At 43.0% G+C, this 17,218-nt stretch overlaps 1 long non-coding RNA gene across 1 annotated transcript in view; it reads left to right on the top strand.

Annotated features, from left to right (window-relative positions):
* LOC309530242 overlaps positions 1–11,720 on the top strand; it is a 32,601-nt gene extending 20,881 nt beyond the window's left edge. Inside the window, exon 3 of the long non-coding RNA XR_014218718.1 lies at positions 11,460–11,720. This is a non-coding gene — a long non-coding RNA (uncharacterized lncRNA). The remainder of the gene's footprint in view (positions 1–11,459) is intronic.
* The last annotated feature ends 5,498 nt before the right edge of the window (positions 11,721–17,218 follow it).

The raw sequence follows: 17,218 nt of genomic DNA on the forward strand, positions 1-17,218 counted from the left end.
TGAAAGAAACAGGACACGAAATTAATTTTGCAGATTCCAAATTGCTCTTTAACATGGAACATCACCACAAGAGAATAATCATGGAAGCCATCGAGATAGAGAAACACCCTCACAACATGAACAAGCGTGACGACACGTCCCGCCTGCCAGACATCTGGAAATTAGCCCTCCCCACAAAAACCGACACCAGAACCAGAGGCACACAGAACGCCGTCACCAATCAACCACACCAGACCCAAACCCAGACCCTCTCCACAGACATATTACAGACTCCATCCAGTAGCCAAACTATAGTGGCACCTCCGGATGCTGCACCCCCCTGCAATCCCTACACAGATCTGGCTGGCACAAGGCACAAAACCACAGCTCGCCCCTATACACGAAGCCAAGCCAGAGCACAACTAAATGCAGCACAGCCATCTTCTCAGAAAAACTCTTCACAAGCTCAAGAGGTCAAGACACGAAAGCTTTAGCAACTAATCTACACTTAATGACCCACCCAGTGGTATTCAGAATATCACTCATGAAATCACCCAAGATATCCCTCAAGTAATTAAGGAACAAAAGAAGAAAAGGCACACTAATCTAGGAACTTCCTCTCTGCCCAGAACGTTGGAGGCTATACACCACACCCCTCAACAGTATTTATAGGAACTCAAACACCAGACTCTGCTCTGTTCCAGTAACAAGAAGCCGAAAGCACCAGCCTGAAGATGACGAGTGAGACCTCGTCGAAACGTCGCACAGACACCCCGACTCTTACACGGGAAGACACCCGAAGACACCAAAACCTGCATTCCTGTACCCGTGAAAATCTACGAAAGCATATATATATATATATATATATATATATATATATATATATATAATTTTATTAGTTTTTTTAGCATATCATTTTCAACAATAATTAAACATACTTTTACATCTTATTCAAATTTTTGACTTCCATCAATCCTGTCTGAAAATTTTCCAGTCTAATCTCTCAGTATGCATTTCTTATCTTCCCTATTACATTTCAAACTCATAACCAATATCTCTATCTTTTTCTACTTTGTAACACTTTGTATATTTCTCGGATCTTGAGATTTCTAATCTGTTACTGATAATGATTAGATCTTATTTGTTTGTTGCCCTAGATATGATTTAACACTTGCACCTTTGTTTTTGAAATGTAAAACTTTTTAAAAGGCAACAACTAAGAAAATATAAAAAGAACTGAGGCTGCCTCCACACCTTACACACAACTGTTTGTCTCTTACCCTTCCTTCTTGTAATACTTCACGTGGCATTATTCAGTTTCGCTTTTACACAAGAGCCAAGTTCTCCCATTCATCAAGATAATGTTTATATTCTTCCTGTCCCATTTGTCAGTGTTGGGTCATTCTGCATTGATCGAGGGGTCGAGATAACCTGAAAGTGTGTTTGCACGCACAATGTGAAGCGCTCTCTCCAAACGCTTGGACCAGATTTATCTCGCCCTCCCTCACTTTCCTCTGGGAAGAATTAATGGAAACAGGAAATCTGCAAACATTTAAAATGGATATATGAGATTATTGAAAAAATGCCTTTCCTACAAATAGAGCTTTTAAAAGAAAAATAATCTGCAGTGTTTGGGACTAGAATGAAGCTAACTCAAGCCACATTTCAAAATAGTGCATATGATGTATATCACTCTCTTTAACTTTGTATTAATAAAGACCTTGGGAGTAGTAATGAGAGACGCTTTGAGGCTGGCACTAGATGCTCTGTATCCCACACACAGAATGTCGGATGACCAATATATGGGGTATGTAACCACCTTGGGCAGTTCCAGCAGATGGCAGGCTGTGACCTGCAAAGGCAAGTGATGAGGCTTGCTCAAAATGGCAGAATACCTGGCAATTTTTATAATGGAATCATTGCCATTTTGCTAGTGATTTAGTATCCCTGTAGGTTTCTTAGTTGTCACAGAACTACCATTCCCAGAGTTCCTTGTAAAGAAGGATGAACTGTTCAACCAATCTGGGAGCTGCAGCTCTGGGACAGAAATAGGGGTCTACTAGCAACACTTAGCAGGGACGTGGGTGGCGCTGTGGGTTAAATCACAGAGCCTTGGACTTGCCGATCAGAAGGTTGGCGGTTCAAATCCCAGTGACGGGGTGAGCTCCCATTGCTCCTGCCAACCTAGCAGTTCGAAAGCACATCAAAGTGCAAGTAGATAAATAGGTACCGCTCCAGCGGGAAAGTAAATGGCGTTTCCGTGCACTGCTCTGGTTCGCCAGAAGTGGCTTAGTCATGCTGGCCACGTGACCCGGAAGCTGTACACTGGCTCCCTCGGCCAGTAAAGCGAGATGAGCGCCGCAACTCCAGAGTCTTTTTTTTTTTTAAAAAATAAATATTTATTAAATTTCCAACAAATTAAATACAACACTACAAAAAACCAAAAAAGAAAAAACATACAATACAATACAATACAATACAAAATAAAAGAAACAAACAAAACAAAACAAAAACCATTTAAAACACAATCCAATTTCAACATCTTATCTTTCTTTCCCTTATTTCCTCGACCTCCTCACACCTCCCTTTTTGTATTCCACTTCTGTTAATTGTTTCAGCAATTCCTTTCCATCTTCCTCTGTTTTCTATCCTATAATTGTCTTAACACATTCTAACCATATTTTTCCTTTTAAAGCTCTATTAATCTATTTATACTTAATTCCAATTCCTTTCCATCTTCCCCTGTTTTCTATCCTATAATTATCTTAACACATTTTAACCTTATTTTTATTAATCTATTTATACTTAATTCCTTATAACATATCTACTAAAGCCATATAACTTCATTCCAACATTCTTCTAACATTCATTAATTTTACAATATTTCTATAAATAATCTTTAAACTTTCCCCAGTCTTCTTCCACCGACTCTTCTCCCTGGTCTCGGATCTTGCCAGTCTTTTCCGCCAATTCCATCTAGTCCATCAACTTCATCTGCCATTATCCAACACTTCAGTGCTTTTAAAAGACAGCTATTCTCTCAGCCATCAAAGAGCAGATGATTCACCACAAAGTTTAGGTGTCTGGCAGGGCAGGTCCACCTCCTTCTTTAGCATCTGTCAATATCTTAAGTTTTACTCGAGGCTTCCTGCCCTGCCAAACTAATCCAAAAACATCCCTCTGCCACCTCCTGAAACAATCCATCCCATCCAAAACTTGCACTATTTGGAACAAAAGCAACATCCCCGGCAACACAGCAACCCCATCCCCACCACAACAGCTCAGCCCAACAATAGCAACTTCAGATTTGTCCATATTTCCCAATCCCCCTTCTCTTCAATCCAACGTCCTTCACAGTTACCCTTAAATAAATTCACATTTTTGGCGGTCATACTGACCCCCAAAAGCCTCTCTTTCTCAACCGATGTCAGTCCTGTCTCCTCCTGAAACTCTGTCAAGCTTTCCTTTCCCAATTCAGGTAGGGCTCTGGTCCTCAAATTCATCTGTTTTTCTTTAAGTTCCATCATAACAGATGTCACATCGAGTTGCCTTTGAATGGATGGGGCTCTTTCACACTCCAGTTGTATTGTTTTACATTCAGCAGCAAGGGTTTTCTCCCTGACTTCATCCGCAGTTTGCCGTGTCAAGGTAAATTCCTGTATCAATCTCTGAATGGTTTCTGTGTTGGTGTTCACCTTTTGTCCCAGATTGTCTGTTTTCCTGTGAAGCTGTTCCAGCGAATCGTTTATTTTCACTAATGCGACCACTAAGGCCTCTTCTGTTGACATTTCATCTGTTTTTTTCCTTTCCATTTACCATAACACTTAAGAGATTCAAGGTCAATCTCAGAGTCTCACAGTTTTTATCTTGCAGCTGGAAGTCCCCCTAGCCCAGCTCTTATAAAGTAACCAATTTCAGAGACTTCCACTAGGGGGAAACAGTTTCTATTTATAATAGTCAACCATGTCCCCTTTAAACGCAACTCATACAATCCAAAGTTAGTTTCAGATTTCAGTTACTTTTTACTCCTTTTTAGAAGCAGCCGGAGACAGTAGAAACAATGTATTTCTCTTCCTTTGCTAGCTGTCAAGGAACGTTCTAAGTGCTGTCAATGAACATTCCAAAATGTCAGTCCTACTGGCAGCCCGTTTCCAGGGTCAGAGCAGCGGTATTTTAACTCCCTTCACTCTCTCCTGCAGGCATACTCAGTCCACAACTCCCCCCCCCCTTCTCCTGCCTCCAAGGGGGTTTTTATGCTCTTTACCAATGGAAAGTTAGGCTTTTACAAAAGGCTTTCCAAGACTTCAGCCTACAGCTTCCTTGCCTCAGTCTGTTTACAAATAGGGAAGGCGGACTTCCTGTTTTGAACCTCCCCGTTTCGATGCCAAATTAAACGTTTAAAATCCGATTCTCCCATCTCAGCTCTACTCACGGGTAACTACTTTGGAGTCAAATTGTCCACAGGAAAAAGTCAATGCTCTCCGGCAACAGCTATGCGGCTTCGCTCTGTGGAAGAAGCAGACGATTCGAAGCACCGCGCCGCTCACCCCACGTCACTCCGGATCCCCGAAACCAGGTTTCCCCGCAAATAGGGGAGGTGCAAAAGGTGCCCGCCGAATCCCACGTTCACAGGCTTCTCCCGCCTGTGATTTATACGGGTCTCCGCCTTCGCCGTGGCGGCCAGACCCAAATTTCCACGGAGCAGATTCCTCCTGATCAGAGGAAATCCGCCATTGCCAGAGGCACCAACCCAGAAGTCCCCGCAACCCCAGAGTCAGTCATCACTGGACCTAATGGTCAGGGGTCCCTTTACTCTTTACCTTTTAGCAACACTTAGCACCCTTAAACTACAGATACCAAGATTTTTTTGGGAAGCCATATGTCTGGGTTTTCGTGGACACTTCCGGGAATCAGGCTGCAAACTGGCGTCCAGGCGGATTTTTGCTGAAAACCTAGGCATATAGCAAATAGGGCAATTAAATAATTTTAAAAAGCTTCAAAATTCCCCCCAAAGACCCAAAACTTAAATTTTGGGGTGAGATGTTCCCGCCAAAAGCTCAGCAACTGGATTTTCACTTGGGGGAAATGGCAACCCTAGAATATATGTTCTGAACGTGGTCATACAGTTGTTGTAGTAATAATAATTTGTTGAGTTGGAATCCTAAATGAATAGCTATAGCCGAGAGAGCAAGAATCAGGTTCATTATTGTGAAAAACGCTGTCAGGCTCCCCGCACCCCCAAAAGTCTGTCATAAGATGTCTACAACTAGTTTGAAAAGCCATCTACTCCAGAAACAAATTTACTCCATTATCAACTGTCATTATTTGTAAGCAAAACTGAATTTTAATGGAGTGAATACTCTGAAATAATTGGATGACCAAGTTCAACAGTCCACATTATATAACCGTCCCATAAGCATTGTACACCAACAGTTTCCAAAGAATCCAAGAGATATAGTTGACTGAAAAAAAATTAGAATTCCCCAGGTCCACGCACAGGCATATTTCAGTCCATAAGAATGCAACCCCAGTTCAAGACGTATCTGAAATCATCTTTCTGGCTTAAAAAAAGATCACTATCAACTGTTACATTATCCTTTATTCAGCAGAATGTTGAGAGCTGCTCTTTTCACACCAACAATATTTTTGAACACAAAATATATATCAACATTGTTTCTTCTAAAAAGCTCTTGCGTGTCGATGTCCCCAAGCCACATACCCCCAATAACTCACACACCACACATCAATTTTGGTTTGGGTTTTTGGCACTATTTTGACTACAACTTTATTTAAATACATCCAAGTGAGTGGTTGCTTAGGCATTGGTTCCAACTATCTGTCCTTGCCCAGGGGACAGAACTGACTTCCGGATTCCAGCAAAAGCCAGTGTGGGAAACAACTTTTGGGGAGAAAATGAAGCTAGGCCTCAGTCCCTCACTTCTCACCCTCATGCTCCTGGTGGCTTGCACGGCCCAAGTCCGATGCCAGGGACTAGGACGAAAGGGATGGCAAGCCCCTGAATTCCTTTAATGGAATTCCCTTTCCGCACCAGCATTGGAGGGGTAGGCACTTACCCCCCCACCAACCAATTTGAACCAATGCCTAACCGCCAACCTTACAAGTTGTGACGATTTGCTACGCAGTAGGCAAAACCAAATGGCACCAGCCAATCAGCAAAATGGACAAATTCCTACCAGGCCCCTGCCCCAACGGCAGACGACCCCATGACAGGCATAGCAAGGTCATGTGAACAACCCCCCCCCAATACAGGCGGGTGATCCGGTGCAAGCAGCCAAGAGAATGCTCAAAGTTGGACGACCAGTATTTAAAACCTCTGACCCCTCCTTCAAAATTGGCAACAAGCAGTTCTACCCAGCGACCCAATTAACCAATACACTGCCTGGGTCCCTCCACAAATCCACCCAGCAACAATGGGGTGGCTTGTATCCCCCACCGCAACACGCGCTCTCTGCTAGGGAGAACACGTTTTATCAAACCATATAAGTCTTAGGAAGATTACCTATTCCTAGAACTGCCTTAATTTTGTTCCTTCTTCATTTTACACAATTAAAATGCCCAGCCAAAGAAAATGAATGTGTATGCTGTAGATTTTGATAGTGGATTCAGCCACCCTGTTAGTTCATTTTTCTCATGGCTTTCTAATATTTCCAGATGTTGCTTTTGCTCAGCTAATCGCTCCACTGTGCTTAATTGAGGTTTTGTTATTGCGTGTGTAGGTCCCCAGGCCACCCCTCAAATAACTTCACACATAACACGTAATTTTAGTTTTGGTTTTTGGGCACTATTTTGGCCACAACTTTATTAAAATACAAAATCAGTGAGTGGTTGTTTAGACATTGGTTATGACTATCTGTCCCCCCGCCTGGGACAGAACTGACATCCCGAGGTCCGATCGGTAGCCAGTAGAAGGGAAAGTCAAACTTGGGGGTCATTTGAGCTAAGCGTCGGACCCACACCGCTCACCCCAGCAGCTCCCCGAAAGCTTGCCGGCCCTGGTCCCATGACAGGGATTCCCATGACAGGGATTGGACGAAATCGTGGCAAGCCCCAGGATTCCTTTAATGGAATTCCCTTCAGCGCAATAGGAGGGGCAGGCACAGCCTATCCTGACCCCTCCACCACCAGCATATTATAACCAATGCCTAACCGCAACCTGTGACGAATTGCTGAGTAGTAGGCAAAAACCAAATGGCACAGCCAATCACCAAATGGCAAAATTCCTACTAGGCCCCTGCTCCAAAGCAAACGACCCCATGACAGGCAAAGCAAGGTCAACCGGAAAAGAGGGCGGGTGATCCGATGCACTCTGCAAAGAGAAAGAGAAACCAGAGTGCACCAATATTTAAAGACTATGGTCCCACCCACCCAATTTGCAACATACAATTTGCCCCAGCAATCCGGTTACCCAATCATAATGCCAGGCAACAACTCTTAACCTGCCTGGCAACAAGAGGCCTGGCCCGGCGGCCCACACCGCAACACGTGCTCTCATTTATTGGAGAACACGCTTTACCAAAATGGCCTCTGATTGGCTTTATTGTCTGTTGCATTTCTGGTCTGTTGACTGTAATAAAACTGATGGTGATTTCCTGTAGATAGTAGAAAGCAATATAAATAATTGTACAGTTCTTAAGAATGGGTAGGAAGTACATTCGCTCTAAGCAGCAATATAAATTCCACCATAAGGGGGCAAACCGACGGCAAGATCTGCTGGGATAAGCAGTTTAGGAAGCAGAGGATTTCTGGCTCAGTTGGTTGATTCCCAGTTTAGCAGGTGTTAGGTCCCCAACTCCTGTTCAGCTGCATATATGCCAGCTTAGCTGGCTACATAGATGCTGGCTAAGCCAAGGCCAGTGTAAGTCTTCAAAAATGTGCATTGCGAGATGAGGACCAGGGTGGGGTGGGGCTTAGGCTCGATCCTAAGCCCTTTCAGCTTTGTCACATGACCTGGCAACCTAGAATCATAGAATCATAGAATCATAGAGTTGGAAGAGACCACAAGGGCCATCGAGTCCAACCCCCTGCCAAGCAGGAAACACCATCAGAGCACTCCTGACATATGGTTGTCAAGCCTCTGCTTAAAGACCTCCAAAGAAGGAGACTCCACCACACTCCTTGGCAGCAAATTCCACTGTCGAACAGCTCTTACTGTCAGGAAGTTCTTCCTAATGTTTAGGTGGAATCTTCTTTCTTGTAGTTAGTGGAATCTTATTTCTTGTAGTCAGGTGGCAGAGGAACCATTCCCCATGGCAGGTTGCCAGGAACGGATAAGACAAGGAAAGGTCCTTACCATCTGCTTTTTATTCAATATTCACAGAGAGAGGCTTGGAAATGCAGCTTCTTCGAATAATGGCGTCCTGAGTAAATTTCTACCCCCCCTTGCTTCGTTCATCAACAGCACCACCACCTCTACGGTTGCTGCTACATGCCTTGTCTTTGAGTTCGTTGCTCACCTACTTTTAAGGCAACCTGGGTTCTGGGAGATGGTGGGTCGGAAGGCTTTCCAGTCAGCCACCTGCTACAGCTCTGCCTCCTCCTCCTCCTCTTCCATTATTTCCCAGCTTTCCCCCTCATCTTCCTCTGAGCTGTGACCTCCCTCAGACCCTTGTTGTAATTCTAAACTGTCTTCTTCTTCTCTGGAAGGGCCAGGCTAGGGAAGTGGTCTCTACCATTCGTCCTCTGTCAGAGAACACGATTTTAAAGGCTTCTGTCATACCCTCCAACATTTATCCAATGAAACTAGAGCGTTCCTATTCTATAAGACTAAGAAAAAGAATAATTTTATTATTTATGCCCTGCCCATCTGACTGTGTTGCCCCAGCCACTCTGGGTGGCTTCCAATATATATAAAAGCATAGTACAATGGTACCTCAGGTTAAGTACTTAATTTGTTCCAGACGTCCGTTCTTATCCTGAAACTGTTCTTAACCTGAAGCACCACTTTAGCTAATGGGGCCTCCTGCTGCTGCCGCGCCGCCAGAGCACGATTTCTGTTCTTATCCTGAAGCAAAGTTCTTAACCTGAAACACTGTTTCTGGGTTAGCGGAGTGTGTAACCTGAAGCGTGTGTAACCTGAAGTGTATGTAACCCGAGGTACCACTGTAAAAGATTAAGCACTTAAACAAAAAAACCTTCCCTATACAGGGCTGCCTGTATACTGTAGATGTCTTCTAAAAGTTGTATCTTGGCTTGGGAGTTGCATAACTCCATACCCTCCAACATTTCTCCGATGAAAATAGAGATGTCCTAAGGAAAAGCGGGACATTCCGGGATCAAATCAGAAACCAAGATGGCTTCTGTAAATCCAGGACTTGAAAATAGGGGCGTTTGGTGGGGTCTCTTGCTTCCCCTCTTTCTTTTTCTCTGTTATCACCAGTTTGGGCACTGCTTTTCTTCTGGGTGAAGATAGAGGAAAAGTAGGTGTTGAGCAGTTGTGCCTGTTTCCATCTTCCCCATGCAGATGTTAATCTGCAGCTACTAAGTGCACATAAAAGTACAAGGAAAGGCACAAAAGGGAACACACACTCCTTCATTTGTCGTATGCGAGCCTGTACCTTTTTCCACCAGATAATCCTCAAGGCAAGAAATAGAACATTTGTTTAAAAAGTTATGAGGATAAAATAAAATAAAAAATTGACATTTCAGTCAAAATAGAAAAACAGAAGAGAACTGAGCATCACTTGCCATTTTATTTTGTCTCCGGTTACGAAGTGCTGGAAACAGCTAGAGCTAAATATTATGGCAGATGAAAATCTGTTGCCCCTTCTATCGCTGTCGTCTTTCCCCTGCAAACATCTAGGGGGACTCAAAGCACAAACTGACATTGTACTGTCAGGTTTGCCTTCCTATAATTCCTTGGCTGTCCTCCAGGTTTCTCTATTTGGCGCATGGCACTCTCCTCAAGCCACACCCCTGCTAGTCCTGCTTTATACTTTCATTGAGGCTTTATTTTATTTTATTTTGACTGGCTGGAATGTATTCTTGACCTCTGATAATGTTTCTGGCTCATCTGAACGGAAGATAGAAAGGAATGCGCGAGAGCACAAAGGTGAACTACGGGCTCCTCGCTTCACCCACTTTTCCTTCTGTCATCTGACCCTCGTAAAGTTGCCAAAAAAATGAATAATGCCCTCTGTCTGAAAAATATTCCCAATACTCTTATGCTGCATGCATCGTTTCCAGCTGCTCTAGGGAAGACAACTACATACTTGCAGTAGGCAAACATTTGCTATAGCATCTAATGTCACCATTATTGGTTGTTTTTGTTCCCCCTCCTGTTGAGACACGGGTCATTCCCTTTAATTTTGCTGAGGAAGTAGACCCCTCAGTTTACAACACTTCCAGACTGAAACTGGCCAAGCCCAAAGTATTTTTTCACCACCGAAAGGGCAAAAAGTAGATTATTAAATAAATTATTTGCGGGGAGGCGGGGGAGAAGTAGGTGTGAAGTTTGTCGATTTTGCTGTAAACATGAACATGAAGAGTGCTGTTCTGAAGAAGGGAGGATAGGAACAGAAAAGATGCAGCCCTTTCAATCAAATTATCTCGTTTTAGCTTGTAGCTCAATTCTCCGCCACAAGAAAACAAAGTTTTGACTTGGCAATGGCTGAATCTCAGCAGGACAACGTGGAAAAGTACTTGATAGTATAGTTCTCCGATCCCCTTCCACAGAAATTGAAAGAGTATGATTAGCGCCGTTACTTATGACATTTTCAGACTTTGTCTGGCATGATCCATCCCCTCCCTTTTAGGAAAGGAAAGCCATTCATAAATTCTTTTGCAGTGTTTTGTGTGTGTGTGATGGAATGGCCGTTTCTAATTCCGAATGACTTCTGAAAAGCGGTTTCTCCAGCTCTGGTCTTTTTCATAATCTTGCATGTAGTCAGCTAATTACTAGTCAGAGTCAAGAGCATTCAGCAATAGGACCTTTCCCAGGCTCTGACTTGCACTCCCCCCCCGCCACCATGTAACACGGCCAGTCTATCAGCTGTTTGCTGGATATTGAACAACAGCTGCCATCCACAGAAAACATCCGGCTTCTACTGAGTGCCATAAAGGGCCAATTGACAGGCGCAAGCTTCAGAATGCAGAGGAATGCATCCACAATTACAGTGTCATTCTTAAGGGTATAATAGTTCTAGCAGAAACAGAAAAAAGGGGGTAAGTTGACCACCCATATGAACAGGACTGTTGGGACTGTAGGTCAGGGGAAGAGCACAGACTCTGCATGCAAAACTCCTTCTCTGGCAACTCCACGTAGGGCTAAGAGAGACTTTGACCTGAAATTCAGGAGAGATGCTATTGCTCCGTACAGACAGTAACTGCTTCCGGGTTCTGTCCTGGGCCCATTGTTGTTCAACGTCTTTATAAACAACAAATGCTATTCTAGGCTACATCAACACAAGTGTAGTGTCCAGATCAAGGGAAGTAATAGTACCATTCTCTTCTACCTTGGTCAGACCACACCTGGAATACAGTGTCCAATCCTTGGCACCACAATTAAAGGAGGATGCTGGCAAGCTGGAACGTGTGCAGAGGAGGGCAATCAAGATGATCTGGAAACTAAGCCTTATGAGGAACGGTTGAAGGAGCTGGGTATATTTAGCCTGAAAAAGAGGAGACTGAGCGGAGATATAATGTTGTTGTTGTTGTTTAGTCATTTAGTCATGTCCGACTCTTCGTGACCCCATGGACCAGAGCATGCCAGGTACTCCTGTCTTCCACTGCCTCCCGCAGTTTGGTCAGACTCATGTTTATAGCTTCAACAACACTGTCCAACCATCTCGTCCTCTGTCGTCCCCTTCTCCTTGTGCCCTCAATCTTTCCAGACATCAGGGTCTTTTCCAGGGAGTCTTCTCATGAGGTGGCCAAAATATTGGAGCCTCAGCTTCATGATCTGTCCTTCCAGTGAGCACTCAGGGCTGATTTCCTTAAGAATGGATAGGTTTGATCTTCTTGCAGTCCATGGGACTCTCAAGAGTCTCCTCCATAATTCAAAAGCACCAATTCTTCGACGATCAGCCTTCTTTATGGTCCAGCTCTCACTTCCATACATCACTACTGGGAAAACCATGGCTTTAACTATACCTTTGTTGGTAAGGTGATGTCTCTGCTTTTTAAGATGCTGTCTAGGTTTGCCATCACATTTCTCCCAAGGAGCAGAAGTCTTTTAATTTTGTGTCTGCTGTCACCATCTGCAGTGATCATGGAGCCCAAGAAAGTAACATCTCTCACTGCCTCCATTTCTTCCCCTTCTATTTGCCAGGAGGTGATGGGACCAGTGGCCATGATCTTCGTTTTTTTGATGTTGAGCTTCAGACCATATTTTGCGCTCTCCTCTTTCACCCTCATTAAAAGGTACTTTAATTCCTCTTCACTTTCTGCCATCAAGGTTGTGTCATCTGCATATCTGAGATTGTTGATATTTCTTCCGGCGATCTTAATTTTGGCTAGGGATTCATCCAGTTCAGCCTTCCGCATGATGAATTCTGCATATAAGTTAAATAAGCAGGGAGACAATATACAGCCTTGCCGTGCTCCTTTCCCAATTTTGAACCAATCAGTTGTTCCATATCCAGTTCTAACTGTAGCTTCTTGTCCCACATAGAGATTTCTCAGGAGACAGATGAGGTGATCAGGCACTCCCATTTCTTTAAGAACTTGCCATAGTTTGCTGTGGTCAACACAGTCAAAGGCTTTTGCATAGTCAATGAAGCAGAAGTAGATGTCTTTCTGGAACTCTCTAGCTTTCTCCATGGACAGAGACAACAGGGAGATATAATAGCCAACCTCAAATATCTCAATCTTATTTTCTCCTGCTCTGAAGGGCAGGACTCGAACCAATGGCTTCATTTAGCATTTGAAAAATGAAAGAGAGAAACAGAAATTGGTGGAAAGTTTGGTCAAAGCCACTCGAAGAGCTTCATAGATGAGTGTCTTCCTGGGCCATACTCAAAATCTGCTCCATTGCACCTCATCTGTCTGTCTGTCTGTCTGTCTGTCTGTCTGTCTGTCTGTCTGTCTGCAGTGATCTTATATGCCATTTTGACTCAAAAGCCACTGGATGCCTTTTCCCAACCAATGTGGTTTAGATCTAGCACCAGAGAGTGTTACGTGAGCCTTCACTTAAATACTTACAATGCTTAATTCCCATGTTTGTAGAGACACAAACACTCCTTAGTGACAGAATTATCTCAACAATGCACAATTATTACCAAGTGAAGTAAAAAAAAAAGTATTTTGGATTTAATGAGGAAAAAGCTGGGATGTTGCAACTCCCTTGAAATGTAGGTTACTACTTCAGCCTAACCCATTAAGTTTTTTTTTTTAAAAAGTTTTTGAGGCTGTGGTATTTGGCATCATTTCTTCTGTTCTTTTGATAAGTACCTAAACAGGATGTCCTTGTAAATTAAATGAAAAACAGCTCTGGAAGGTTTCCTCCCTCAGGAATAAGCATTAAGATTGGCAGATGGTTTAAGTGGAAATACACAGGAATGCACTTTAGCCAGTACTTGGAAATTGTTCCTGCAGATATTACCAAGGTAGATTCACAAAGTCCCATTGGGCATCTGTCTGCAGTGAGTCAGTTTCTAATGGCCTGGAGCAGAATCCTTTAATCCAAATTGTTTTCAAACCACCATAGTCTTAAGAAGTGAAATGTAAAAATAACTTGGAAGTTAATGATCATCTCAGCTAACTTCTCACGGCATGCTCTTTAATGTTGCTGGTATTAGTCTGGATAGTGATGATTTAGTTCATCATAACACCAGAAGCCTTCCTGATTAATTCATCGTTTTGGGGGCACCTTTTTACAAACCATGATCCAGCTTGGCTTGTATAAAAAGGTAACACAGACACTCTCCTGAAATACATCCATGAAGGTCAGTAGGAACCCATTCAAAGCCTACAGCTGCATCAGATATGTTCCTTTTTGCTGGATGACAATGCCTCAGTTTTAAGGGGTGGATCTGCACTCATGGTTTTTAACGTTAAGGAAGGGTGAAGGAATGGTTTTGATAACTATATGAACATGTGACTACTTTTAACATTCATAATGTGTTATTAAAATGTGGCACTAGAGGGCACGGCAGAGAAATCAGCAACCGGCAGGAGGGAAACAGCGTTATGACAAAAGAAACAAAGCTAAATAATAATAATAATAAAATTATTTACAAGTATGCCCTGTTACGTTTTAGAATGATATCTCTAATATTGTTCTAATAACGCTAAACAGGTCAATGTAGATCCAGCCAAGGTTTCCTCGGCTAACCTTGCTGTGGAAGACTGTGACTGTGGCTGGATCTACACACAGGGGAAAAACCCACTATAAATAAGTCATAAATTAGATTGTTATAACAAAAGAAAAAGAAAAACCCTGTGTAAAATTGCGTAGACAAATTTTGTGCTCTACAGTGCCATCTGGTGTTGCACCTGTGCAATGGAGTTACAACAATATAACTGACTGAGTGTAGCTGAGTCCTGTGTTCCTCTTCACTTTGCTGCCAGATGCTAACTGCTGCTGGGCAGTTTCAAGTCCCCTGGTTTCTTTAAGCTTTAAAACAGCCCTTTTTAAGAGAAGATGCTTCAAATAGAAAACTGTTCTCTGTGAAGTAAGATACTAGGACACTCTGCTCTGAAGCTTCCTGCTTTCTCCCTCAAGTCTGCCACATGGTTGGTCAGTGATGGTTTACAATTCACGGGGATGCAGGAAAAGGGTATAATATTTGGGCTGAAGGTGCAGGGCAGTGGGTGTCTAATGGCATTTGAGAGAGTGCCTCTATGGGATCGCCTCTCCTGGTATGCCCCGCGGAGGACCTTAAGGTCCACAAATGACAACACTTTGGAGGTCCCAAGTTGTAAGGTGGTTAGGTTGGTCTCAACTAGGGCCAGGGCCTTTTCAGTACTGGCCCCGACTTGGTGGAACACTCTGTCACAAGAGACTAGGGCCCTGTGGGACCTGACATCTTTCCACAGGACCTGCAAGACAGAACTGTTCCGCCTGGCCTTTGGTTTGGACTCAGTCTGACCCTTATGTTTCCCTCCCCTTATGGTTTTGATCTTATGGGCTACTATTAAAATGAGCTGCATTTTAAATTGTATTTTAACCCATCTTTTAAATTGGTCCCCCCCCCATTATGTTTTTATTGTAATTTTACTAGTGTTAGCCGCCCTGAGCCTGGCTCTGGCTGGTGAGGTAGGTATAAATTACTATTATTATTATTGTTGTTGTTGTTGTCTTTTGAGGTAGATGTAAAACGCTGCATCTTCGTAAAGCCATTGGTTTGCATTGATAGAAACTCATCGGAATGAAGGAGCTAGCAGGTCAGACTTTGTCACAAACTTCTGCTGTAATCTGAGTAGCGTTTGACTCTGCTTTGTAACATATGTGCAAACACTGTTCAGAACAAAAGGTACTCTTTAAATCCTCAACAGCCCTAGAATGGAGACCAAGGCCAAGCGAAGTACTGCCACTGGGACTGTCAGTGGGTTTAAGAGTTCTGCAGGATTTTATATGAATATAATAGCTCTCCAAATAGAAATTGAAAATGTACTGTCTACAAAGAGTGGAGAAACCATGTCTTTTTCAAATAAGTGGAAGTACTGTTAACCCATACTAGATCTCACTGTCACCTTTCATCTGTTTATGGGTCTTCCACATATAATAACAAATATATTTTATACTTACTGGTGTTTCAATATTAGTAGCAGTAATATTAATGGTGCTTTCCTAAAGCAGAGAGCCAAAGGATTACTTTAGATGTTACCATGATCTTCTGTGCACCTAGGGACAGCAGATGTTTTCCTATTTAAAAAAAACTGATTGCAAAATTGTTTCAGCATGACTGAGGTGGGATGCTGATGAAAGAAGCACAGGTCCTAAATCCCCTGGGGTATGCGAACCAAATGTGCGAATCTTCGAACTCTAGGTTTATATGTTTTGTGAATCGGATCCCAAAGGCAACTGTGTCCTTAAACAGCAATTGCTGTCAACATGGAGTTGACAGATGTGTCCTTCGTCAATAACAAATGCAGCTTGATCCTCTTAGGAAAGTTACTTGGAATCCATGTAGATTGCTGTTATGAAAATACAGCTCATTAAGCAGATTAGACAGATTTATGGGAGACATCTTATTAATTTCTATTTGCTATGATCGTTAAGTGGAATGTCTGTGTTCCACAGATAATTCTGGGGATAAGCCATAGGGGAGGGACCTTCCATAGTCAGCTTCCAAGATGCATCTGGCTGTCCACTTTGAGTAATGGAATACTGGTCTAGATTTAATAAAATCTACTGGAAAAAAATAGATTCCTTGCTGTCAAAAGGATTTGTATGTCCAGTAACACACTGCTGCAATATGCTAAAAGATGGTGGTGCAATCTAATGAGCCTCAGCCACTGAGATTATAGTAAGTCCCTAATAGTATCTGATTTCTAAATTTAGAGACTTATGAAGCCTTTGACATTTTCAAACCCAGGGTCTACTGTTAACCTGAATCTGAAATAGAGGTTCTCTTGCTGTTTTCTTATATATTATGCTGCTATACCCATCCATCCAGAAAAAAGCAGTTAAACCTAATGGAAATTGTTTATAACTAGGGCCATGACTCATATACGACCAATCTATTCATACCCTCCAACATTTCTCCGATGAAAATAGGGACATCCCAACTGTTCTCTGGTGAAAATAGGGACATTCTACCATACCCTCCAACATTCCTCTGTTGAAAACAAGGATGTCTACCATACCCTCCAGCATTTCTCTGATGGAAATAAGGATGTCCTAAGAAAAGCAGGACATTCCAGGATCAAATCAGAAACTGGGACGGCTTCTCTAAATCCTGGACTGTCCCTGGAAAGTAGGGACACTTGGAGGGTCTGACCTATTTTGTTCCATGTGTTTTCGTTCTCCTTTTCTCATTCTGAAAGATAGCTGTGGAGCAACCTTCCTTAGGGAAACTTGCAGTCCTGCTGTACATTGTGAGCCACCAGTTGAAGACCAATTGTCTAAACCAGGAATGGGAAACCAGTGTTCTTCCAGTGGTTGTCGGACTCCCACTCTCAGCTGCCACTACCCAACATGGCCAACGGTCAGGGCTGATGTTTGACAACATCTAAAGGGTCAGCGATTTGCTGTCCCTGACCTAAATGATAGTTTCTGCCATTCTTACTGGTTCACCTTCCCTTCTTACTTTCAGAATGAGTCACACAATGGGCCAGA

The sequence above is a fragment of the Podarcis vaucheri genome (assembly GCF_965113315.1).
Source record: "Podarcis vaucheri genome assembly, chromosome: 4".
NCBI lineage: Eukaryota > Metazoa > Chordata > Lepidosauria > Squamata > Lacertidae > Podarcis > Podarcis vaucheri.